The following is a 26,249-nucleotide window of genomic DNA, read 5'->3' as shown; positions in this document are numbered from 1 at the left end:
CGCTGGCAGATCATTACTATATTTTTCAAGATTTACACACACTCGGGTAGAGTTGCAATAAATACAGCGTCCTTATATTTAATTTTTTTATTACTGGTTGCGTACTCTAGTTCGTTGAAAGTGCCGCTGGGCAGCTGTACCTTGTGCGTCTACTTCAATGGAGTGCTTTCTTAGGTGCTCTGAGGCCTACAAGACAGTGACTCGCACTTGTGTTCACAGCTTGCACTTTTCTTAGCCAAGATCAAGGACAGAAAACGTTATTCAGCACCAAGCGGCGATTGCAATTCTCTTATAATATCGGCTCGGTGCCTAAGTGTCAAACGAAAAACACAAAGGCGTTCAACGCCAATTTGTTTACGTCACACAACATAAAATTTCGGCTGTCCCCCTCTCAAAATTATCGGGAACGATGGAGAGGCTTGAAAATGTTACAAAAATATTTCTGAATTATCTTTTTTTTCTACGCTTTGTACGAGCTTAAGAAGTATTCATGACGATATATTACTGCAGAGTTGTAAGTATACTTACCGGGACTGTGAGTTTTTACAGCGACTATTTACATTTTCACTCATCCACACTTCCCGTGAAAAAAAAAAAAAAATCTCCTCGTAAGAAGTTAAAAGAAACGTATAAAAAGGCAGCTACACTGAATTAAAACAAGGGCTTGTTAGTTTGCGAATCTTTGATGTGTTCCATACTAGTCATTACCGAAAAAATTTACTTCGAAAGCCATAACCTTTGAGATTTTCCGTGGCTAGCGAATTAAAATGTTGCACTGTCATATCATAACTCAGTCTTCATACTTTATTGTTCTCACTCAGCTGGCTGGTCTGACGCGAACATACACAAATTCCCCACCTCGGAGTAGCACTTACCCTGAATTATATGTTGGATATGTTCCGGTCTCTGTCATCGCTTGCAGTTTTCACCCTCTGCACCTTCCTCTAGTACCATGGGAGCAATTCCCTGATGTCTTTTATAAATATCTTATAATCCTGTCGCTTCTTATTGTCAATGTTTTCCCCTACGCTCCTTTCATTACCAATTCTGCGGAAGACCACCTCATTCCTTACCTTGTCACCCCACCCAACTTTCAACGTTCTTATATAGCACAACATCTCAAATGCTTCGATTCTCTTCTTTTCTGGTTGCCCACACTTATTCTCTCGAAGGATTCTGCTAAACTTCAGTCTGCTCTCCATTAGTAATAAATTATGATCGGGGTACTCCTTACAATCCAGTTCCTGATTTCGGAATCTCTGTCTGATCATGATGTAATCCAACTGGAATCTTCACGTATCTGCCGGCAGTTTCCTAGTACACATCTCCCTCTTGTGAGACTTGAACTAAGTATTCTCTATTACTTGCTGAAATTTACTACGGAACTCACTTAGCCTCTCCTCTCTCGTTCCTATTACCAAGCCAATACTGTCCCCTAACTTGTTTCATCTATTCCTTCCCCTTCCGAAAGGGGGAAAAAAATTAGCGTTTAGCGTCCCATCGACATCCAGGTCATTTGACACGGAGCACAACCTTTGATTAACGAAGATCAGCTGTTAGCACGAGTGACATAAAAGTAGATACCTCAGGTGTTGCGAAACAAATCACTTAAGAAAGGCAAGTCTTCCGGGACGATGGTATACCAATCAGGTTCCTCTCAGAGTATGCAAACACAATAGCGCCTTTCTTAGCAATCATATACAACCGCTCACTTGACGAAAGGTCTGTTCCTAAAGACTGGAAAGTAGCACAGGTCACACCAATATTCAAGAAATGAAATAGGAGTAACCCACTAAATTACAGACCAATATCACTGACCTCAATTTGCAGTAGGATTTTGGAGCATACACTGTACTCGAACATTATGAATCACCTTGAAGAAAATGACTTATTGATACAAAACCAACACGGATTCAGAAAATATAGTTCTTGTGCAACACAGCTGGTATTCCCATGAAGTAATGAGTGCTATCGACAAGGGATCTCAGATCGATTCCATATTGCTCGATTTCCAGAAGGCTTTTGATAGCGTTTCTCACAATCAAATTGCGTGCATATGGAGTATCGTCTCAGTTGTGAGACTCGATTCGTGATTTCCTCTCAGAGAGGTCACAGTTCGTAGTGATGGACGGTAAATCATCGAGTAGAACAGAAGTGATATCTGGCGTTCCGCAAGGTAGTGTCATACGTCCTCTGCTGTTCCTTGATTTACATAAATGATCTAGGTGATAATCTGAGCAGCCCCCTTAGATTGTTTGCAGATGGCGCTGCAATTTACCGTCTAGTAAAATCATCAGACGATCAATTCCAACTACAAAATGATCTAAAGAGAATTTCTGTACGGTGCGAAAAGTGGCAATTGGCACTAAACAAAGAAAAGTGCGAGGTCATCCACATGGGTACTAAAAGAAATCCGATAAATTTTGAGTATACGATAAATCGCACAAATCTAAGGGCTGTCAATTCGACTCAATACCTAGGGATTACAATTAGGAGCAACTTAAATTGGAAAGACCACATACATAATATTGAGGGGAAGGCGAAACGAAGACTGCGCTTTGTTGGCAGAACACTTAGAAGGTGCGACAAACCCACTAAAGAGACAGCCTACATTACACTTGTCCGTCCTCTGCTGGAATATTGCATCGCGGTGTGGGATCCTTACCCGGTAGGATTGACGAAGGACATCGAAAAAATGCAAGAAAGGGTAACTCGTTTTGTGTTATCGCGCAATAGGGGTGAGAGTGTCACTGATATGATAGCGTCCGTGAGTTTTGTTGACACCCACATACGTAGGGAGAAATGAGAATCATAATAAAATAAGGGAAATCAGAGCTCGAACGGAAAGATTTAGGTGTTCCTTTTTCCCACGAGCCATTCGAGAGTGGAATGGTAGAGAAGTAGTATGAAAACGGTTCGATAAACCCTCTACCAGGCACTTAAATGTGAATTGCAGAATAACCATGTAGACGTAGATGGATGGCGAAGAAAATCAGTCGTGCCTATTCGGAGGACCCATCTCTGCATTTGTCTTGAGCGATATACGGAAGACACGGAAAACCTGAATCAAAACGGCCGGACGGGGATTTTAACCGTCGTCCTCCCGAATGCGAGTCTATAGTGTGCTAACCTCAGCACTAACTCGCTCGATAACCTCGTTCCAGTCCCCCCATGATTATTACATTGTCATCTATTATTACATACTGAGTTCCCCTTTCAAAATCTTCAATAGCTTTTTTCCTCTCTTATTTTTCGTCTTCTTTTTCTATGTGTTCCTGAACTACTGTTTCTGGAGATGGTTTGCTGAAAATTCTTAACATTACGTAATAATTTTGGGCAACGTTTTCATTCAGGTGGTCGTTCTACACTACTCGCTGTTGAAATTGCTACACCACGAAGACGACGTGCTACAGACGCGAAATTTAACCGACAGGAAGAAGATGCTGTGATATGTAAATGATTAGCTTTTCACAGCATTCACACAAGGTTGGCGCCGGTGGCGACACCTACAACGTGCCGACATGAGGAAAGTTTCCAACCGATTTCTCATACACAAACAGCAGTTGACCGGCGGTACCTTGTGAAACGTTGTTGTGATGCCCCGTATAAGGAGGAGAAATGCCTATCATCACGTTTCCGACTTTGATAAAGGTCGGATTGTAGTCTATCGCGATTGCGGTTCATCGTATCGCGACATGGCTGCTCGCGTTGGTCGAGATCCAATGACTGTTAGCAGAATATGGAATCGGTGGGTTCAGGAGGGTAATACGGAACGCCGTGCTGGATCCCAACGGCCTCGTTATCACTAGCAGTCGAGATGACAGGCATCTTATCCGGATGGCTGTGACGTATCGTGCAGCCACGTCTCGATCCCCGAGTCAACAGATGGGGACGCTTGCAAGACAACAACCATCTCCACGAACAGTTCGACGACGTTTGGAGCAGCACGGTCTATCAGCTCGGAGCCGTGACTGCGGTTACCCTTGACGCTGCATCACAGACAGGAGCGGCTGCGATGGTGTACTCAACGACGAACCTGGATGCACGAATGGCAAAACGTCATTTTTTCGGATGAATGCAGGTTCTGTTTACATCATCGTGATGGTCGCATCCGTGTTTGGCGACATAGCGGTGAACGCACATTGGAAGCGTGTATTCGTCATCGCCATACTGGCGTATTACCCGGCGTGATGGTATGGGGTGCCATTGGTTACACGTCTCTGTCACCTCTTGCTCGCATTGACGGCACTTTGAACAGTGGACGTTACATTTGACATGTGTTACGAGCCGTGGCTCTACCCTTCATAGGGAAACCCTACATTTCAGCAGGATAATGCACGACCGCATGTTGCAGGATGCAGAAAATGTTCGACTGCTGCCCTGGCCAGCACATTCTCCAGATCTCTCACCAATTAAAACGCCTGGTCAATGGTGGCCGAGCAACTGGCTCGTCACAATACGCCAGTCACTACTCTTGATGAACTGTGGTATCGTGTTGAAGCTGCATGGTCAGCTGTACCTGTACATGCCATCCAAGCTCTGTTTGACTCAATGCCCAGGCGTATCAAGGCCGTTATTACGGCCAGAGGTGGTTGTTCTGGGTACTGATTTCTCAGTATCTATGCACCCAAATTGTGTGAAAATGTTATCTCATGTGAGTTCTAGTATAATATATTTGTCCAATGAATACCCGTTTATCGTCTGCATTTCTTCTTGGTGTAGCAATTTTAATGGCCAGTAGTGTATAAGCGCCGCCCCTATGTCAAACCGGTACACGTTGCCGTCTAGCAGAGACACTACAGCGGTTCGGGGTAAGTGTGGTGGGCCTTCGGTAGGGAGCACGGAAGCGGTGCGTGGGCGGCGCCGTGTGAGCTGCGGCGGCGGCGGCGGCCGCGTGCAGGAAGGCCGCGTCCATTGTGTGGACATCAAACGCGGCCGGGCGGCCAGGGCTGTCCAGCGCGCACCCACCCGGCCGGCGGGCGGCCCTGGCCGGCATGAATCACGCGACCCGCCAGCTGCGCCACCAATTACTGCTCCCGCCAGCTGGCGCCGGACACTTGTAAACACCGCCGCTCGCGCTGCAAGGCTTGGCGCGTCCGTACGGGCAAACAGTGTTGCTTTCCTTGGCGAGGTATGACTCCGCGAGCAAGCAGAGACCGCTCCCCCGCACCACAGAGTAAATATCTCTGGAGTGAGCATTGCGTTCTGCGCCATGTTGTCAACATTAAACCACGATTGTCACGTGTTTTCGAGACTTTGCTGTGCGTGTGTGCTTTCCGCAGCGTTTGAAGTTTATAATATTATAGAGTTTTTGTTGTATTTCACAGTTTGTTGATAGCGTAATAGCGATGGTGATTTACTGTTGTTGCTACGGATGCAAAGAAAAATATGTATAAGGAGGGATAGTAACACTTTTCATGGGTACATACCATGTAGCTCTAAATATAGTTGTCATATTAGTAAAAGACACTGTATACGTTAAAAATTTCGAGACGCATTATAATTAAGGCATGATTCTGTAGACCTATTTTTCAACGATTTTATGACTATATAATAGATATTACGGCTCGTACAGAAGTTTACAAACAATCGCTTCCTCTCGTAAAATTGTTTCAACAAATACTATCCTCCATGCATTTATCAGTGACTTGTCGATTTTGTATGTAGATTACTCAGTCCACTACTTATTTAATAAACTGGGAGCAAGTACGTAAAATGCGTTAAATAATGACTTCAAAGTGTCACAAGTAAGAAAAATTGTGCTTTAGGTCGCAAAAACGAGAAAATAAATAAGCAGAAATAGCGGAAAAAAGGACGAATTAGCAGGGATATAATCGCTAATGTGTGGCAAATTTGGTGTTTTTCGCTCACTTGCAAAGGTACCAGCGTACTGTCAAGTCGTTTTGCAAGACTGTCACTGCAAAAATGTACTTCAGGCTCTGTAATACTATAAAGTGCCGTATCATACCGAAAACTACCAAAAATCGAGTGCATCTGAACTATGACACCGATCGCAAAGAAGCAGAATGCAATATCACTTGCCCTTAAAAGTTACGTAGCTGGTTTATTCCCGGTATCAAATGGATACTGTTAAAATGTCTGCGCAACATATATAAATAATCCACGACTCGTATGAAAAGAATCCGTCTGTACTAGTGATGTAGTGACATTCGAAATACACAGGGCGCTATACGGACAAACACACGACGTCCCGAGAACACGTGACCAGGCAGGCAACGTATGTTGACAACACAAAATCTGTTCTGCGCATGTGAATGCTCACTCCAGAGATATTTACCCTATGCCCCGCACTTCAGCGCCAGCTTGCTTTGCTACTGCCACTTCATTCCTGGTTCCCGTGGGCTCGTCTTTTCTAGAGAGCCTGTATAGGGAGAGAGTGGCCAACCGGACGATACGGCGGCCATTTTTCTGCCAAACTGCGGGCGCGACTTTTGAATGGCCAGTAGTGGAGTACACACTCACCGAATCAATAGCACAAGACAATAGGGCGAAATCATTCGTTAAATGCCTGCCTTTACAGCTATGATATACTCATAGTAGCCTACTACGTACTGCACTAAAGTTCGTTTACTAGACATATTGCAATGAAAGTAACGCAAGTAAGAAAAATATAGTGTATAGCATTTGTTCTGTACCGCAAGTGCGAAAGATTTTACGTAGCTGTATTACGTCAGATGAATGAAAGTCGTAAGCAGTTGTTTACTTCGACATGCAAAAAATGTGAGTATTAGTACTTCTTGTCACGTCTTCAAACTTTTTGCATGTCACAAGTAAACAACTGCTTACGACTTTATTTTATATATACACTGAATACCTCTCGCAGATAACAAACGAAAAAATTACAAAAATCAGGTAATGTTAAATGTAGGCTACTGTAATAATGACCAAATATAACAACAAAACTACCGTATCCCTTCTACCTCACAGTAAGTAGGCCTATTAAAAACTGTCTTCAAGTGTATCTACAGTTATTTACTACGAATAATGTTTCAGCAACCATTCTCGCTTTCCGCGCCCGGGTTCGATTCCCGGCGGGGTCAGGGATTTTCTCTGCCTCGTGATGACTGGGTGTTGTGTGATGTCCTTAGGTTAAGTTAGGTTTAAGTAGTTCTAAGTTCTATGGGACTGATGATCATAGATGTTAAGTCCCATAGTGCTCAGAGCCATTCGAACCATTTTTTTCAGCAACCACGACAACTGCGGAAAACGTGCTTACAACTTGCCTGCGTCATCAGTCAGGCAATAATACTGAAACCAAAATAATGCCCAGTGTTTCGATTCGGAAGGAAATAAAGTTTGACGCTATAAAGTCTAATGAGCATGGCACAACAATTACAGAAACTTTCCGTTTCCAGCAAGGACTGTCAGATATCGGCTTCAGAAAAGCTTGTGATGCTACCAGTATGCACGAACTGTTAAAGAAATAAGAGCTTAAAAAACGATATACAACTAAATCGAACATGCATGCACAACGCATAACAAGTCTCTCAATAATTCAAATACCTTTTAATCGTTTCCAAAAGTCCTCTGAACTTCAATTCAACTCAAAAGCACAGCGAACATAGGAAGCGCGAGAGACGTTTGGCAGAAAAATGGCGCCAAAGCTAATCAACCAATCACGGACAACTTCACCTATGGCCACTATCTCTGTATACAGGCTCTCTAGTCTTGTCCATAGAGTAAATATCTCTGGAGTGAGCATCCACATGCGCAGAACAGATTTTGTGTTGTCAACAAACATTGCCGGCCTGGTCACGTGTTCTCGGGACGTCGTGTGTTTGTCCGCATAGCGCCCTGTACATTTAGAATGTCACTACATCCCTAGTACAGACGGATTCTTTTCGTACGTGTCGCGGATTATTTATATATGTTGCCCAGACATTTTAACAGTGTCCATTTGATACCGGGAATAAACCAGCTACGTAAATTTTAAGGGCAAGTGATATTGCATTCTGCTTCTTTGCGATAGGTGTCACAGTTCAGATCCACTCGATTTTTGGTACTTTTCGGTATGATACGGCACTTTATAGTATTACAGAGCCTGACGTACATTTTTGCAGTGATAGTCTTGTAAAACGACTTGACAGTACGCTAGTACTTTTGCAAGTGTCCGAAAAACACCGAATTTGCCACACATTAGCGATTATATCGCTGCTAATCCGTCCTTTTTTTCGGCTATTTCTGCGTATTTATTTTCTCGTTTTTGCGACCTAAAGCACAATTTTTCTTACTGGTGACACTTTGAAGCGTTTATTTAGCGCATTTTACGTACTTGCTCCCATAGTAGACTGAGTAAGAAGGGGGAAAAAGGCGATTGAAGAATAAATGTATTGAAAAAGCAAATACAGTTGGTCATGTAACAGTCAAACCATACAACACCATTAAGGGAAGTGGAAAGTGACACAAATGAAAGAGTTTGGGGACATGTTTACTAATATTTTACGCTTCTTAATCAAATGGTGAAGAAAATAAATTGAAGGCAAAATACGCCACAGAAGATGAATGTGTACGCTGATTAGCTACACTATTGTGTTTTTTATTGCATTTGTGCAGAAAATTTATTTAAGTTGAATGCAGAAATTAGTGGTAGGTGCTGTGGGAAATTAAAAATAGTTGGTATAGCATCTACCTTCAGCCACATACGTCCAAATTTTTCTCTGTCTAAACATTCCTCTTCGAAGTATTTTGAACATACTTTGGAATATTTTGTGGGGATAACATTACTCCTCCTTATTTTCTGGAGCCACATCTTTACTCGTTGTTCATCCTTCGGGAAACTAAAATATAAATCACACATAATCATTCTCCATGTCCTAGACACACTTAACATGGTCTCCTACTGTAACTTTATAGTAAACAAAAAGGTTTGGACACATATTATACGAGGACAATTACAGACTCCCACTCCCGAAAACACGTGACAATCCTGGTTTAATGTTGACAACATGCGCAGAACGCAATGCTCACTCCACAGATATTTACTCTATGGTCTCCTCCAGCGGAGCCAGTTTCCAGGAACCAGAGGAAGAGGGCTTTGTGGTGTGCCGGTCTCCCCGTACTACTACCAAATGGGTTGTGGTCGGGGCCGGATATGCCGTCATAAGGACTAGCGACTTTCCCTTGATGGCCGGTGTTTTCCAACACCTGTTGGATATAAACTTTTGAAAAAAGTCCTGGCAGCATACAGGTAATATCTTGCAGAGGTGTGTTATTAGTGAGAGCTCTAAATGAGCAGTGAAGTTGCCTGTATGCCGTTCCTGATGAACTGGCGGAACTGGATGGACGCTAAAACAATGCGGTAGAACCGGGTGAGAGTTCACTTATTTAGGAATTGGTCGGTAGCCCTCCATAACTCCCTTCTTTCCATTTTACTTCACTGACACCCGCCATATCTAAATTGAGCCTTTGCATTTCCCTTTTCAGATTTTCTAGCTTCTCTACTATGTTCAAGCTTCTGACATTCCACACCGACTCGTAAAATGTTATCCTTTCGTTGGTTATTCCATTTTTTTCTTGTGGACCTCCCTCCATTGGCGGTCCCCTCCCGGAGATACAAACGGGAAAGCTATTACAGAATATTTTTCCAATGGAGAGATCATCACGACACTTTTCCGATACAGGCTACATGTCCTATGGGTACACATCATGTGACTTTCATGCAGTGGTTTCCACTGCCTTCTGAATCCTCAAGCCGTTGTTCAGCACCATACATATAGTTATTATATGGGCTCTGAGGTATCAACTGAAGTTTTTGACTGGCCTGAGGATTGTTTGGTACGAGAGATATAGCACGTTCTTTGCCCACAGAAAGTAATTTGGGTGTACCCTTGAGAAGAGTGTTAGCACCATTGTCGTTCATGCTGTATATTATAATGTTACACACAATACTAACTACAGACTTTTCCCAGAAGATGCATTTATCTACAGTAAAGTACTACCTTGAAAAATACGCAGAAATATTCAGACAGATCTTGGTAAGATTTAATTAAAGTGGTTCAAAGATTGGAAACTTGCTTTAAATTTTCAGGAATGTAAAATTTTGCGCCTATCAAAACTAAAAAATGCATCTTTCGACTCCAATATCAATGAGTCACGGTGTGACCGCTCCACCTGCGCGTAACAATTAGTACGGATATGAAATGAATCACTGAGGTCATCAGCCCCCTAGAACTTAGAACTACTTAAACCTAACTAACCTAAGGACATCACACACATCCATGCCCGAGACAGGATTCGAACCTGCGGTCGTAGCACCAGCTCGGTTCCGGACTGAGGCGCCTAGAACCGCTCGGCCACAGCGGCCGGCTACAATCACATAGGCAGCCGTACGTAAAGCAAGTGGCAGATTTCAGTTCAGTGGTAGGATAGTGGGAAAATGCAGTCTACAAGAATATTGCTTACAAAACACTCGTGCGACCCGTGCTAGAATATTGGCCAAGTGCCTTCGACCCGTACCAAATAGGACTAACCGGAGATATTTATCGAATGCTGGGGCCAGCACAAGTGGACACACGTTTGTTTGACCCATGGGGGAATGTCACGAAGATGTGCTTAAGAAACTGAACTGGATGACTCTTTAAGACGATTCAGTAGTTTGAAAAGTCACCTTTAAATGATGAATCTAGGAATATAGCTCAACTCGTCTACATATAGCTACCGTAGGAGTCACTAAGGGAAGATTAGAATACTTACACCGCACACAGTCGCGTTTTAAGGGGGGTAGGACGTCAAACGGGCCGACTTGGAGCAGAAGAGACACCAAAGGGCATTTTATTTTCTACTGCCTATACTTTTACAAATAAATTCATATAACTTTGTCAGCATGACCAGGAAGGATTCAGGATTCGGACTCATAGCACTGGAAGCGCAAAAACATAACACAATATTTTTTTTTTACATATGACATTTCATAATTTTTTCACTTACTGTTGGATGCATTTGTTGCTATGGGTACATTTTTCTTCACAAGAGAGATTCTTTGATGAATTTTGCACAGCATACAAACCATACTTACAGGTGTATGAAACTCTAGAATTTTCCAAATCTATTAAAAACTGTGGTAAAAATTGAGATAATTAACTACAAAATTTGATTTTTTCTAAACATGAAGTTTAAAATGTAACAGCTCATTCATTTTTTTCATAAATTAAATAGCTTCTAGAGTTTCAGACACCTGTAAGTATGGTTTGTGTGCTGTGCAAAATTCATCGAACAGTCTCTCTTACTTTTGAAGAAAAGAGTACCTATAGCAACAAATTCAGCCAATAGTAAGTGAAAAAATGATGAAATTTCACATGCAAAAAAATATTATTTTGTTATGTTTTTGAACTTCCGCTGCTACGAGTGTGAATCCTGAATCCTTCCTGGTCATGCTGACAAAGTTTTATGAATTTACTTGTAAAAGTATAGACAGTGGAAATTAAAATGTCCTATGGTGCCTCTCCTGCTCCAAGTCGGCCCGTTTGACGTCCTGCCCCGCTTAAGAATTCATTCTACCCGCAGGGAATGGGAACAAAGCGTAATAACTGCTATAATCTGTGATATTCTCTGCCATGTATTCCACAGTGGTCTGTGAGTATGGATGCAGATGTAACAGGCAACACGTAGCACGACATCTAATACGTTAAACGTTGCCCGCGTCGCGCTATTAACAGGTCCACTCGCTTCACTCCGGTACTGTTAATCGCCTGACGCCCGTTTCTTGCGCTTGTTTGCAGCGAGCGCCGCCTTTCCCTAACGGAACACCACTTGACAATGCCCAGCACGGCAGACTGAAAAAGCTGGACTGGCGCCAGAAACGAGCCACCGCAAAAACCGATACTGCTCGCCGGGCAGAGGATGCGAGGCAAGCATCTGGTGGCCGGAAGCCGCTCGCCAGAAAACGATATCCTGCGAATTGGCTCCTATTTTCTTGGCACCAGCGGTAGGTCCGTGGCCCGGTGTGGTGTGGTGTGTGGCCAGCCGGCGTTGTTATAAACAACGCATACCGCCACCAGTGGCCCGTGTGCTGGGTGCTTACACTGCGCCAGGAATATCCGTTCCTCCAGTACGCCGCAGGGCCACAGTCCGCGGCAGACAACACGGCGCGAGCGTGGGGTAGGGTCCGGTCAGCGTAATTTCGTCTAGCGTCTTGCAACAGACGTGTCCAGCTGTCTGCCTACACTGCTAGGAGAGCGAACTGTGCCGTGGCGAAGTGACCTGCACAGAACGACTCAATAGTGGTGTAAGTCAACAGAGCCCGGATTGTATGTAACATGAAATTAAGAAATATGTACAAAAATATGTAACCGAAACTGGTTAAATATGTAAATAAATATGTAATGAAGCAATTATATGTTAATAATTGGCAAGCAATGCTGTACAATTACAATAAAGTCATGAGATGTTCAACTGACTCTTTTATTAGAACATGTTATGCGTTTCAGAGTTACACCCATCTTCAGACATCACAAACTTCAGCTACTTTCTAACCAACCAGGCGCACAGCCTTCAAAACTCAAAGAAAGTGTCCAATAACATATGACTTTAACTGTGACACAAGCAGTCTTGGGTCGCAGTTATAGTCATATGTTATTGGACACTTTCTTTGAGTTGTCAATGCTGTACGCCTGGTTGGCTAGGAAGGAGTTGAAGTTTGTGATGTCTTAAGATGGGTGTAATCCCGAAACGCGCACCATGTTCTAATAAAAAGACTCAGTTGAACACCTCATGACTTTATTGCGATTGTACAGCACTGGCTGCGAATTATTAACATAAAAATGATCGCAGGCCTCAGACGGGATTTTGTGTGCTGTATATCAGCAATTATATGTGAAACCCAAAATTTTATTTTTTTTGTTAGAAAACAGAAGTTCACGAGTAGACTAGTGAAATATCTGCGTTAATTCTTAATCAGATCACTTCTGCTACGAAGTACTGAAATGTCTCCTACTGAAGCATTTAAGTCGCACTGGAATGGGATGCACAATTAATTATAACGTACTGTTCCAAATGTGCTGTTGGCAAGCACAGTCTCCCGTCTGACAATATTTCTTTTCTAATAAACAGAGAAAGATCCATCAAATTTGCCTGAAGTCAATTGTGCACATGTATACAGAGGGCTGCATCAGGGATAATGTTTGATGCCTTTTTGACAATTTTTTCGACCGTGACAGTCTCTGCTAATGCCGGGGCTAGAGTAAAACGACTGCCATCTTATGTATCTTTTATTCTAGGAGTACTGTAAGTGAAATTGGAAAAGAAATGTGAATTTTTGAAGTCTGTCATTTCATTCAGGATCTCGTTATTCCTCATGTGGCCATGGACGAATATTTCCATTTCTTCAAAGATGTCCATTTTACAGCTCTTTTCTAAATTATGTAGTACTTTGAGATCGTTGTCTATTTTAACACTGTGGCCTGTTTCATTTATATGTTTTGTTATAGCTGATTTATTCGGTTTGCCAAGTCTGAAACAGTCAATATATTCTTTAAAGCGGTTTTTAAAATTTCTTCCCGTTTTTGGCCGATGTAATATTTGTTGCATTAGCTTAGAGATATGTAAAATAAATAGCTTATATCATGATGTGTTCAATAATATAGTAACAGGTACTCAATTCGCAATGTATTCCGTCAAGCTACATCTGTAATACGATAACAAGACGTGCAGAAAACATGTAAACATCCGACACGTATGATGATATATATCATTGGTCGTATCTCCTTAATCATGTACATAGTGTCTCTTCCTTCGGACATGTCCGAAAGGAGACACACTATATACATAATTAACGCGAGACGACCAATGAGCTCTTCGGGCTCGAACTCTTATGGGAATCGAGGAAATGCCGCGAGTAACGAGGATAATCAACAAGGAGCACTACATATGTGATTTGTGGGTAAGCTGAGAATTTGGGCGTGACGGGAGGCGTGTTAGGGTAAGTCCGCACAGTCCCAATGACCACTGTGCCGGGACGGCTCAGTACTCAGCATATCTGCCTAGTAAGCAGAAAACGCGGCTTCGGAATACGGTCTGGCACAAACTTCTAACCTTCCCCATCGCCCGCTCTCAGCCAATAACTGCAATTGCCGTTATGAAGTTACATAAACAATATAGCATAGTAGTAAAGAACTGTCAAAAGACTGAACTGTCAAAAACTATTTTTACGTTTTGTAACTACAAAAAGTATTATAGTTACCACGACTTGACAGAAAAAAATTCACTATAGACGAAATAAAGTAGTCACTTCCTACTACAAGCCGCTTGCTAATACTAATTAACCCTAAACATGCCGGTCGAATAAGATATTAAATGTATTACCTTAATACATCAAGTGATTCACTTTCATTATGTCTTATACTGACGTGCACTATGTTGCAGGCCCAACGGAATATGAAACATTGGGAAGCGTTTGAGGGCAAGAAAGGAAAGCATTTAAAGCGAGTCATTGCTGTCAGCGTCGAATTTGTGCAGTTTAGCTTCGATTGTAACGGGATTGACGACAGTATGAGAAACACAACAATTATTTTTTCATTTCTTGCTATGCAACGAAAACTTATGGTTTTTAAACGAACACATCGCCATTTGACTGTATTGTAGTTTGTTTAATTACGACCCAGGTGTCGGCCTTCTATGCCATCTTTAAGTGACTGCTAAAAGCAAAAACTGCCTACAGTAACAACAAGTAAAATTTCAAAAGGTGTAAAATGCCTTCAACAATCAATGTAAATTAATATATAATTACGAAAATATATGGGTGTTACGAAAATAACAATTCGGCAATAATTTTGAAGCCTGTATTTTTATGTAGTATAGTGTGAAATACATACTACACATGAAAATATGTAAAAATACGTAATTTTAAAACTTTACCGGCCAGGGTAGCCGAGAGCGCTAATGCGCTGCTTCCTGGACTCGGGTAGGCGCGGCGGCCACTGATCGAATCCGCCTGGCGGATTAACAAGGAGGGTCAGTATACCGGCCAGCCTGTATATGGTTTTTAGGCGGTTCTCCACATCCCGCTAGATGAATACCGGGCTGGTCCCCACGTTCCGCCTCAGTTACACGACTTGCAGACATATTAAAACGTTCGCACTACTCGATGGCTTACACTCGATGCAGACAGCTGCGGGTACACTAAATGGTTTAAATGGCTCGAAGCACTATGGGACTTAACATCTAAGGTCATCAGTCCCCTAGACTTAGAACTACTCAAACCTAACTAACCTAAGGACATCACACACATCCATGCCCGAGGCAGGATTCGAACCTGCGACCGTAGCAGCAGCGCGGTTCCGGACTAAAGCGCCTAGAACCGCTCGTCCACAGAGGCCGGCGGGGTTACACTACTTCCGTCCCGGGGGGTTCAGGGTGGCGGCAGGAAGGCCATCCGACCATCCTCTGCACCTAACACTGCCAAACCAATAGTAACACGGCCGACCCCGCGTAACGCGGAAAAAAAGGCCCCAAGAAAGAAAAGGAAGAAAGAAATGTAATTTAAACCTCAGTGAAAGACGGGTCCAGTCAGTGTATTTCGTGGACAATTTGGATTTTCTTGTATCTACATAGAAAGGAATAGAATATGTAATCTCACACAATCACGGCTCTACTTACGAAGTGTGATTGTTATTTGTGGACGATCTGATATGGCTATGCAGTAATGAATGAAATCCGCCTTCATTCACATAGCACAGTATTATTTGAGTGAGGTGACAGCTGCCAAGTACTTTAAGAGCTGAAACTTCCTGGCAGATTAAAACTGTGTGCCGGACCGAAACACCAACTCGGGACCTTTGCCTTTCGCGGTGAAACACCCCCGTTATTTCCTTCATTGGCTTTTGTGTGTATTACCGAACCCGCCATACAATTAACTATTATGATTATATGACCGCGTGCTTAATGGATGAAGGCTATCGGCTTTCCTGCTGTGGCTTCGGGGGTATTTCAACCGAGTGCGGCTGTTCTGAGACGGAATAGTGGAATGATTGAAAGTTTGTCTATTATTAAGGACCATAAAGGTTGCGATGTACAAACTAGTATGTATTTTCTACTAACACACAAATTCTGAGGCAGTTGCTACCTTCGCCTTACGCGTTTGATTACTGTTATATCTTTTATTGGTTGCTGATTTTAAGTGCTTCGTCACACTCAATGATGATGGTTAACATTCACAGCATTCCTCACTGCAATCCATGGTTGTTGCTGGCCGACGCGGTTGACGCGAAACACGTAACTCGGCACTTGTCACTTTCTGTTTCATATCACTCGAGAGTCGGCATTGATTAGGGTCAACCCCACGACGATCAGGGGGACGCGCTCATTTGTCATACTCCGGTGAATTTACCGTTTACCAGTCACTCGACCACTATTCTCGCCCGTCTCTCCAGTACCTCTGCTCACTCGACACTCGTCTCACTGCCTCCTGCAGCGCTCGACAATCGACTCCTGTCTGCTATCGACCTGGGTGTCGGATACTAATATCTATGTTCGTGGGATCACGGATCCCTTACAGCGGGGAAGTGATCTACCAAATGAACTACCCAAGCACGACTCACGACCCGTCCTCACAGCTTCAAGTCTCCCAGTACCTTGTCTTCTTTAAGGACTAAATTTTTTAAATCAGCTGTACTAACTATTCTTTATTATCAGTAAACTCTTCCGGGCTAAGTTGCCGTGGTCGATCTGTAGAACTTCTTCTCCCTGACGTTTCGTTCTCAACTACGGAGAACATCTTCCGAGGTGAGTCGACGACTGGCTGTTAGGAGCTGGGGCCGCCGCTTATATAGAGATCGTAGGGGGCGCCACCACACGTCACGTGGCGTCGATGTGCAGCTATCTCTGGCTATCGTCTGTTCTCTCGATTGCAGGCAATCGATTGTCACGTGATTGATGCAACGTCGACCGCCATATCTTATCCAATTTTAATCCTTCTTCTTTACGATTAAAATTGTATTGATGTTTGCGGATTTCAATTGCCTCTCTATACATACGTGTATAATAGTGCGACGTCCTCGCTAGCACGCTTGTTTCACCAAATTTTATGTCGTGATTCCATCCTTAAAAACATGTTCCGCTACTGCCGATTTGTCGATATGTCCCAAGCGACAGTTTCTTTTGTGCTCCGTCAACCGTGTATTGATGCTTCTTTTTGTAGTTCCTATGCAAACCCTGCCGCAACTACACGGAATTTTATATACCCCTGGGGTGTCTAGGGGGTGACGAGCATCTTTTGTTGATCTTAGGCATTCACTAATTTTCTTAGTAGGTCTAAAAATGGTCTCTACCTGAAACTTGGCTAGTACTTTTCTTTATTCTTCACCGGTTTGGTCATATCGATCATCATCACAGGAAGAAAAGGCAGTACTTTAGATAGAAAACCATTTCACCTTTGTTCCAGATTGAATTGAAAGTTACCAGATGTTTCCAAACCACTTGCAACACGCAGTGTCTTTAAACAGCGTCAAATTAGCCTCGCAGTAACAAGCGGCCGAGTATGAAAGAAACCGCGAGGACAGCCGACACACTCAGCACGCCAGCCGCGGTAGAAGCCATCCGCCAAAGCCCTGCAAAAAGCGGCCGGCCGTTCCCAGACCAGAGACCGCAGGCGCCCCGCCGCTGACTCGGCCCCGAAAAAGAGTGCAGCATACCGCCAGGGGAACTGCATCCGGCAAATGTCTGGACGGTGCTGGAGCGAAGTGAGCACGGTTTCAATACAGGGGGCACTCCAAAAACATTTATACCGTTCCAAAAACACATAACCTTGGGGGAGGCACAACTTACGCATCGAAACTAAAAGCTTACACGGTACTTTGCAGATTCATGTAGTTCCAGTAGAGGTTCCGTGGTGCAGCTCGCTCGTTCGTTCGTTCATTAGCCAAAGCCCGTCGGTGGCGGCAGCATAGCAATGAAAGGCGATAAGGGGGTTTTTGCTTTTCTGTTTCAACAGCCGCAATTCAGTTACAACCGAGCGAGGTGGCGCAGTGGTTAGACACTGGACTCGCATTCGGGAGGACGACGGTTCATCCTGATTTAGGTTTTCCGTGATTTCCCTAAATCACTCCAGGCAAATGCCGGGATGGTTCCTCTGAAAGGGCACGGCCGACTTCCTTCCCCATCCTTCCCTAATTCGATGAGACCGATGACCACGCTGTCTGGTCTCCTTCCCCAAACAACCAACCAACCAACCAATTCAGTTACGACTGTGTGGCGTGACTTTCGACATGCTGCCTGCAGTGTATAGCCAACAAGGGAACCTCCCCATCGCACCGCCCTCAGATTTAATTATACCTTGGCACGGTGGATAGGCCTTGAAAAACTGAACACAGATCAATCGTGAAAACAGGAAGAAGTTGTGTGGAACTATGAAAAAAATTAGTAAAATATACAAACTGAGTAGTCCATGCGAAGTTAGGCAACATCAAGGGCGCTGGGAGTCAAGCAGCACCGTGGTCCCGTGGTTAGCGAGAGCAGCTACGGAACGAGAGGTCCTAGGTTCAAGTCTTCCCTCGAGTGAAAAGTTTAATCTTTTATTTTCAGTTTATGTGACAAACTCTTACGTTTTCATCACTTTTTTGGGAGTGATTATCGCATCCACAAGAAAACCTAAATCGGGCAAGGTAGAAGAATCTTTTTACCCATTCGCCAAGTGTGCAAGTTTTGTGGGTCGACAACATATTCCTGTCATGTGACGCACATGCCGTCACCAGTGTCGTATAGAATATATCAGACGTGTTTTCCCGTGGAGGAATCGGTTGACCTATGACCTTGCGATCAAATGTTTTTGGTTCCCATTGGAGAGGCACGTCCTTTCGTCTACTAATCGCACAGTTTTGCGGTGCGGTCGCAAAACACAGACACTAAACTTATTGCAGTGAACAGAGACGTCAATGAACGAACGGACAGATCGTAACTTTGCGAAAATAAAGGAAGTAAAATTTTCAGCCGAGGGAAGACTTGAACCCAAGACCTCTCGGCCCGCAGCTACTCACGGGACCACGGCGCTCCTGAGCTCACAGTCTCCTTGATATTGCTTATCTTGCACATGGACTACTCAGTTTGTATTTTTACTAATTTTTTTCACGGTTCCACACAACTTCTTCCTGTTTTCTGGATTGATCTGTGTACAGTTTTCCAAGGCCTATCCACTGTGCCAACTTATAACTAAATCTGAGGGGGGTGCGTTGGGGAGGTTCCCTTGTAAGTGTGGAAGCGGGGGTGTACTGACAATCACTTTTGTACCTTTTTGTTGAATAACTCGAAAACTACGGCCTCTAGCGAAAACGAATCCCAGTACATAATTTAACTACATTAAATTTCGTACAAAAAGTTCTGTTTATTTTTTCTCTAGGAAAATCGTGCAGAAATCGGGAGAAAATTAAAAACTCGCGCGTGTTTTTATGAAAGCCACATACAGAATTGCGGGTTGCGTAAAATGAGATTGACAGGGGCAGCTGAAACACACCGTAGACGGAACTAGGTATGTAATACAGAGCTAACCGTAGCAAAGACAATGCAACGAAAACATTCCAAAAGCTATATCACATGACACACACCTAGCGAACGTTGCCACTAGGGTAGCGATCTACTCTTAAGCAACGGACGGCACAATCTTGTCGTGCTAACACAGCCAGCATAACGTTCAAAAACAAGACAAAAACTGCAAACGAAGTAAAAATGCCTGGATAATTACAACTTACACAGGAAGAAAAATCTTCGATGACGGTACATGTTCAGAAAAAGGAACTAATATCGTCAGATAGGTGGTTAAGTTCGGATGGGACCAAACTGCTGAGATCATGGGTCCCTCGGCTTACACACTACTTAGACTAACTTACGCTAAGGATAACACACACACCCATGCCCGAGGGAGAACTCTTAACCTCCGTCGGTGGAAGCCGCGCGAACCGTACCAACTCGCCTCAGTCCCCGCGGCTTCATCAGATAGCTGGGACTTATTGGATGGTCAGCTGAAGATACATGCCGGAAGCGTCTTAGCTCTACTACCCAACGTACACCGTGGTATAAATACAGCACACGAAGAAGAAGAAGAAAGGAACGGAAAAAAAGTTCGAGAATCATGGAAAGAAATACTATTAGAGACGAATTTTGATGATAGTACAAGGTGAAATAACAGCGTGCAGAAGGGAGCACTATCTACGAAATATGAAGATGGTACTTGTTCTTTCTGACATGTCTGAAATAGATACCACCTTCATATAGATAATAAGGCTTACGGGCCAATGATCTTCTTCAGTGCGGATGCACTCACATTGCCCAAACTCTTACGGCAATTGGTAGATTGACTGTCCCAACTAATGATTATAGTGGGCAGGGTCACTACGAATGTAGTGTGTGGCCAGTAGCTGGATGTGTGGGTTTCACGGGGAGCGTTCCAGAGATAAGTCGCTGCAGTCGCACCATCCTCTGTGTCCTCGGTGGCTCAGTCGGATAGAGCGTCTGCCATGTAAGCAGGAGATCCCGGGTTCGAGTCCCGGTCGGGGCACAAATTTTCAACTGTCCCTGTTGATATTTATTAACGCCTGTATGCAGCTAAAGGTCTGGATTTCATTGTAATTTCAACTATCTACGATTGTCTACTAGCTGTCGATGCCATCATCATTAATGGTAAACTCTTGTGAGTCGTTAGGCCCGTCAGATTCCTCTCTGTCCATATCTGCTCTCAGTATTTACTCAATGACGACGCACCAGAAATGGCAGTGTGAAAATTTTTAGCCAGTAAATGCATTTCTCCGGAAAAACACGGGGAAACAGAGTTTTGTAACTTAACCCTTTGTCGCCTGGCGGTACTTAAAAGTACCAGTAAGTTTTGACACTCTTTTTTTCTCGTGGTGCAGTTTCGTGATCTGAGAGCCTGTCGGTACGTAACAGTAACTCTGCTCTACTGTTTCATAGATGTTATTGTGCAATACATAGACCTCTCTGGCGGTCAGAGCTTGAAATTGTTTTTCGCGCGCTGCTGTGAAAACAGAAGATTGTGAGTGCTTGTTTCCATGGTGTTGCCTGAATTTGTGCGCAATTTATTGAAACTTCCGTTGAGTTTTCCATTGTACGTACTTACCTTCTTTGTTTTTTTTTTTATAATAGTTGGAAGCATTACGTTACAAGTGAATGAGATAAAGTGGAAAATATAAGGCGGACTTATTAGTACCGTCAGGTTGTGCGAACACTTTATTGTAGCAACAATGCGTCACCTCTCACTAGTTGTTCTGTCCACTTTTTCTCACACAGAAATTCCGTAAATACATTTGCCTGTGGAACAATTAGAACAAACAGGAAAGGTTTGCCAGGGAATTTACATAAAGAAAAATGTCTAAATCAAATCACAGAGAGTCATCTTTAGACCTAACAGTATTTCAAGGGAAGGAAAATAAAGTACTGTATTTTGCGTCAAACTTCCATGGCACTGAACAGAGCGTAGTGACAAGAAAACAGAAAGATGGAACTGGTATGACTATACCATGTCCAGTTATTGTATGTGATTACAATAAAAACATGTGTAGTGTGGATCATGCAGACAGATTACGTTCAACTTAAGGTCTTGACAAGCGATCAAAGAAATGGTGGCACCGTCTCTTCTGGGGAGCAATAGAAATTGCTTTTGTCAATGCTTACGTCATTTTCAGTGATCTACATAGGGCACTGCCACTGCTGGAATTCAGGCGTTCTGTGGCACTAGGGCTAATGAATGAACAGCAAGTGCCAAATCTCAAAAAGAGAAACTCTGGTAAAGATGAAATAACTCTCGCAAAGAGAAGGAAGGATAGCTTTTGTATTCCGACGGATGTACGTCTTGGCAACCGAGGAAACCATTTTGCAGTGTTCAGTTGTAAAAGAGGACGATGCGAAATGTGTGCGAAAAACAAAATTCAGTCGAGACCACATTCACAGTGTAGTACATGTAAAGTGTATTTGTGCTGCAATGAGAAAAAGAACTTTTCTACAATTTCATGAGGTATCACTAAATATGTGATATGTATATACTGTCAAAAATGTATCGCTAAGTTACTATGTATTGTGAAGTTGCTCTAGAATAAATTTATGCGAAATTAAAAAAAAAAGTTCAGAAATATCATATTTGTGTTAATTAATTTTCTAATGTAAAAATATTTAATATTTATGTGGAATGAAGTACAAGTTAAAAAAACTGGAGCATTTTTCTGCGCATGTTGTGATTCTGTCCATGGAGTCTGACGGTGCTTCTGAGTACCAGGAGGGAAAAAAGTTGTGAAAAATAAAATAAAATTTTACAAAAAATCCTACCGTCATTTGAGGCCACAATAGCATAAATTCTGCAAAGAAAATGTTAAAAAGTAAATTTTTTCTTATGTCAGGAAACATCCAGAGACATCAGTGGAGTCCTGAAGAAGATCCCACTACACAGGGCAGCAGAAACGTCGACGACAGCAGCAGGTTAAAGAGGAATATGACGCGGCCTAGCGACTCAGACTTTACCATCGGGAAGAACCATCTGCTTTCGCGAATGATTCATCGACTATTTCGTGTACCAACTACCATACACCATGGTGTCTTTCTCCCGTACAGTACGTTCTGTCACAGCCTTGAAGCACAAAGGAGTAGGCGGCGCAAGGTGGTCGCTGACACGTGCCCAGGGACGGAGGGAGGGACGAGCGTCCAGGGCGTGAAGTGCAGCGCGGCGCGTGTGGCGGACATAAACGCAGCCTTGCCTGTTCACGCGTCTGGAACAGGTCGATGACCCGAGCCGCTCCGAGGCACCGTAGTTCACCAACACCTCACCTCACCTCACCTTACTACGCTCCCCTGCCACAAAAACCAACAACCACAACGTCAAGGACTACGGCAGCGTACTGTTGACACGTTCTACATCTACATTCATACTCCGCAAGCCACCCAACGGTGTGTGGCGGAAGGCACTTTACGTGCCACTGTCATTACCTCCCTTTCCTGTTCCAGTCGCGTGTGGTTTGCGGGAAGAACGACTGTCTCAAAGCCTCCGTGCGCGCTCGAATCTCTCTAAATTTACATTCGTGATCTCCTCGGGAGGTATAAGTAGGGGGAAGCAATATATTCGATACCTCATCCAGAAACGCACCCTCTCGAAACCTGGACAGCAAGCTACACCGCGATGCAGAGCGCCTCTCTTTCAAAGTCTGCCACTTGACTTTGCTAAACATCTGCGTAACGCTATCACGCTTACAAAAATAATCCTGTGGTGATCCGCGCCGCTCTTCTTTGGATCTTCTCTATCTCCTCTGTCAACCAGACCTGGTACGGATCCCACCTTGATGAGCAATACTCAAGTATAGGTCGAAAGAGTGTTTTGTAAGCCACCTCCTTTGTTGACGGGCTACATTTTCTAAGGACTCTCCCAATCAATCTGAACCTGGTACCCGCCTTACCAACAATTAATTTTATATGCTCATTCCACTTCAAATCGTTCCGCACGCATACTTCCAGATATTTTACAGAAGTAGCTGCTACCAGTGTTTGTTCCGCCGTCATATAATCATACAATAAAGGATTCTTCTTTCTATGTATTCGCAATACAATTCATTTGTCTATGTTAAGGGTCAGTTGCCACTCCCTGCACCAAGTGCCTATCCGCTGCAGATCTTCCTGCATATCATTGCAATTTTCTAATGCTGCAACGTCTCTGTATACTAACAGCATCATCCGCGAAAAGCCGCACGGAACTTCCGACACTATCAACTAGGTCATTTATATATATATTGTGAAAAGCAATGGTCCCATAACACTCCCCTGTGGCACGCCAGAGGTTACTTTAACGTATGTAGACGTCTCTCCATTGAGAACAACATGCTGTGTTCTGCTTGTTAAAAACTCTTCAATGGAGTCACACAGCTGGTCTGATATTCCGTAGGCTCTTACTTTATCAGGTGACAGTGCGGAATTGTATCGAACGCCTTCAGGAAGTCAAGGAAATTGGCATCTACCTGGGAGCCTGTATCTTAATATTTTCTGGGTCTCATGAACAAATAATGCGAGTTGGGTCTCACACGATCGCTGTTTCCGGAATCCATGTTGATTCCTACAGTGTCTGGGTTTCCAGGAATGACATGATACGGGAACAAAAAACATGTTCTAATATTCTACAACAGATCGATGCCAGAGATATAGGCCTACAGTTTTGGCATCTGCTCGACGACCTTTCTTGAAAACTGGAACTACCTGTGCACTTTACCAATCATTTGGAACCTTCCCTTCCTCTAGAGACTTGCGGTAAACGGCTGTTAGAAGGGGGAAAGTTCTGTCGCGTACTCTGTGTAGAATCGAATTGGTATCCCGTCAGGTCCAGGGGACTTTCGTCTGTTGAGTGATTTCCCCCGTACAATACGTTACAACAGCTATTACGTTCGGGGCCTATCGAAATCATCTGTGACAGCCTCTCTCACATCTTTTATCCCCAACTCATTCTGCAAGACCAAATACGGGGCTGATCGTGGTCAGACCGAAAGCTTAGCGCGGAGTTCGAACAAAACGTTTCTTGCGTACGTCGTCGGCAATGAGAGAACATCGGTGCCATACATACACCAAACACTAATACCAACATCGCAGCCCTTACAATCGGAAAAATCCTAACCCTAACCATGCACAGCGACAGAAAGGGAAGTTACGAGACTTGCGTATCACGTGGTCATGAGGAATTGATATTATCTAGGATAAGGCAGCAATTCTCTGTGTATCGGAGATTAACTAGTGAACTAAAATCGTCTACAGAAGTACTTGGTCAAACCAATCCATTTCAGTAACGACGAAGTATACCTGCAACATTTACATTAAGACGCCACCCACAAAAAGAGACTTTCTCACCTAATCCTGCGTATTTCCGACTGGACCAACGCGAGATAGGGGCAGCGTCACAGTCTGAAACTACCCAGAATTTTCATGAACAATTTTAAACAGGAAGGAGTCATTAACGCGAAGGTAGACCTGGGCATCACAGTTCTTTACTGAGCATGGTCCAATTGGAGGTGATACGCTTTAGTTTTCCACCAACCTTTGAACCGAATTTTTTGTACCAGTTAGAGCGACATCTACAGTGCCCACGGTGTAATCAACTATTCACGACTCTCAGGTGAAAGAAGCGAAAGATAAAACTTCCAGGACTGGCTGGGATTTAAGCGCCAGATATGGCTACGTAGCCCTGCACTTAATCATTGACCCACGGAGCCATAGTTTCAACATGCGTGCCCTATAAGCGTCGATGTCACCTTCCTGCACTGTCTTACAGTCGCCAACATATGGCGTCCACCTACAACTAGAAAGTAACAGAATATTAATAGATGGGAGGCTCTCCACGAGAAGATGTACGGAACTACCACCATACGGCCCAGAGCCATGACTCTGCGTTCAAGATGTACACTACTGGCCATTAAAATTGTTACACCACGAAGATGACGTGCTACAGAAGCGAAACTTAACCGACAAGAAGAAGATGCTGTGATATGCAAATGATTAGCTTTTCAGAGCATTCGCACAAGGTTGGCGCCGGTGGCGACACCTACAACGTGCTGACATGAGGAGAGCTCCCAACCGATTTCTCATACACAAACAGCAGTTCACCGGCGTTGCCTGGTGAAACGTTGTTGTGATGCCTCGTATAAGGAGGAGAATTGCGTACCATCAGGTTTCCGACTTTGATAAAGGTCGGATTGTAGCCTATCGCGATTGCGGTTTATCATATCGCGACATTGCTGCTTGCGTTGGTCGAGATCCATTGAATGTTAACAGAATATGGACTCGGTGGGTTCAGGAGGGTAATACGGAACGCCGTGCCGGATCCCAACGGCCTCGTACCACTAGTAGTCGAGATGACAGGCATCTTATCCGCATGACTGTAACGGATCGTGCAGCCACGTCTCGATGCCTGAGTCAACAGATGGGGAAGTTTGCAAGACAACAACCATCTGCACGAACAGTTCGACGACGTCTGCAGCAGCATGGACTATCAGCTCGGAGACCATGGCTGCGGTTACCCTTGACGCTGCATCACAGACAGGAGCGCCTGCGATGGTGCACTGAACGACGAACCTGGGTGCACGAATGGCTAAACGACTTTTTTTCGGATGAATCCAGGTTCTGTTTACAACATCATGATGGTCGCATCCGTGTTTGGTGACATCGCGGTGAACGCACATTGGAAGCATGTATTCGTCATCGCCATACTGGCGTATCACCCGGCGTGATGGTATGGGATGCCGTTGTTTACACGTCTCTGTCACCTCTTGTTC

At 43.8% G+C, this 26,249-nt stretch overlaps 1 protein-coding gene and 1 non-coding gene across 3 annotated transcripts in view; one reads left to right on the top strand and one right to left on the bottom strand.

The window, feature by feature from the left end:
• The window catches only part of LOC126473407 (rho guanine nucleotide exchange factor 10), a 554,949-nt gene that overhangs the window by 201,142 nt on the left and 327,558 nt on the right, over positions 1-26,249 (bottom strand). The window lies entirely within an intron of this gene.
• Trnat-ugu (transfer RNA threonine (anticodon UGU)) lies at positions 20,427-20,500 on the top strand. The gene has a single exon. It is a non-coding gene; the product is annotated as a tRNA-Thr (tRNA).

Source organism: Schistocerca serialis, chromosome 4 (genome assembly GCF_023864345.2).
Source record: "Schistocerca serialis cubense isolate TAMUIC-IGC-003099 chromosome 4, iqSchSeri2.2, whole genome shotgun sequence".
Lineage (NCBI taxonomy): Eukaryota > Metazoa > Arthropoda > Insecta > Orthoptera > Acrididae > Schistocerca > Schistocerca serialis.
The sequence above is the reverse complement of the archived record's forward strand: the minus strand, read 5'-3'. Positions and strand labels throughout refer to the sequence as shown.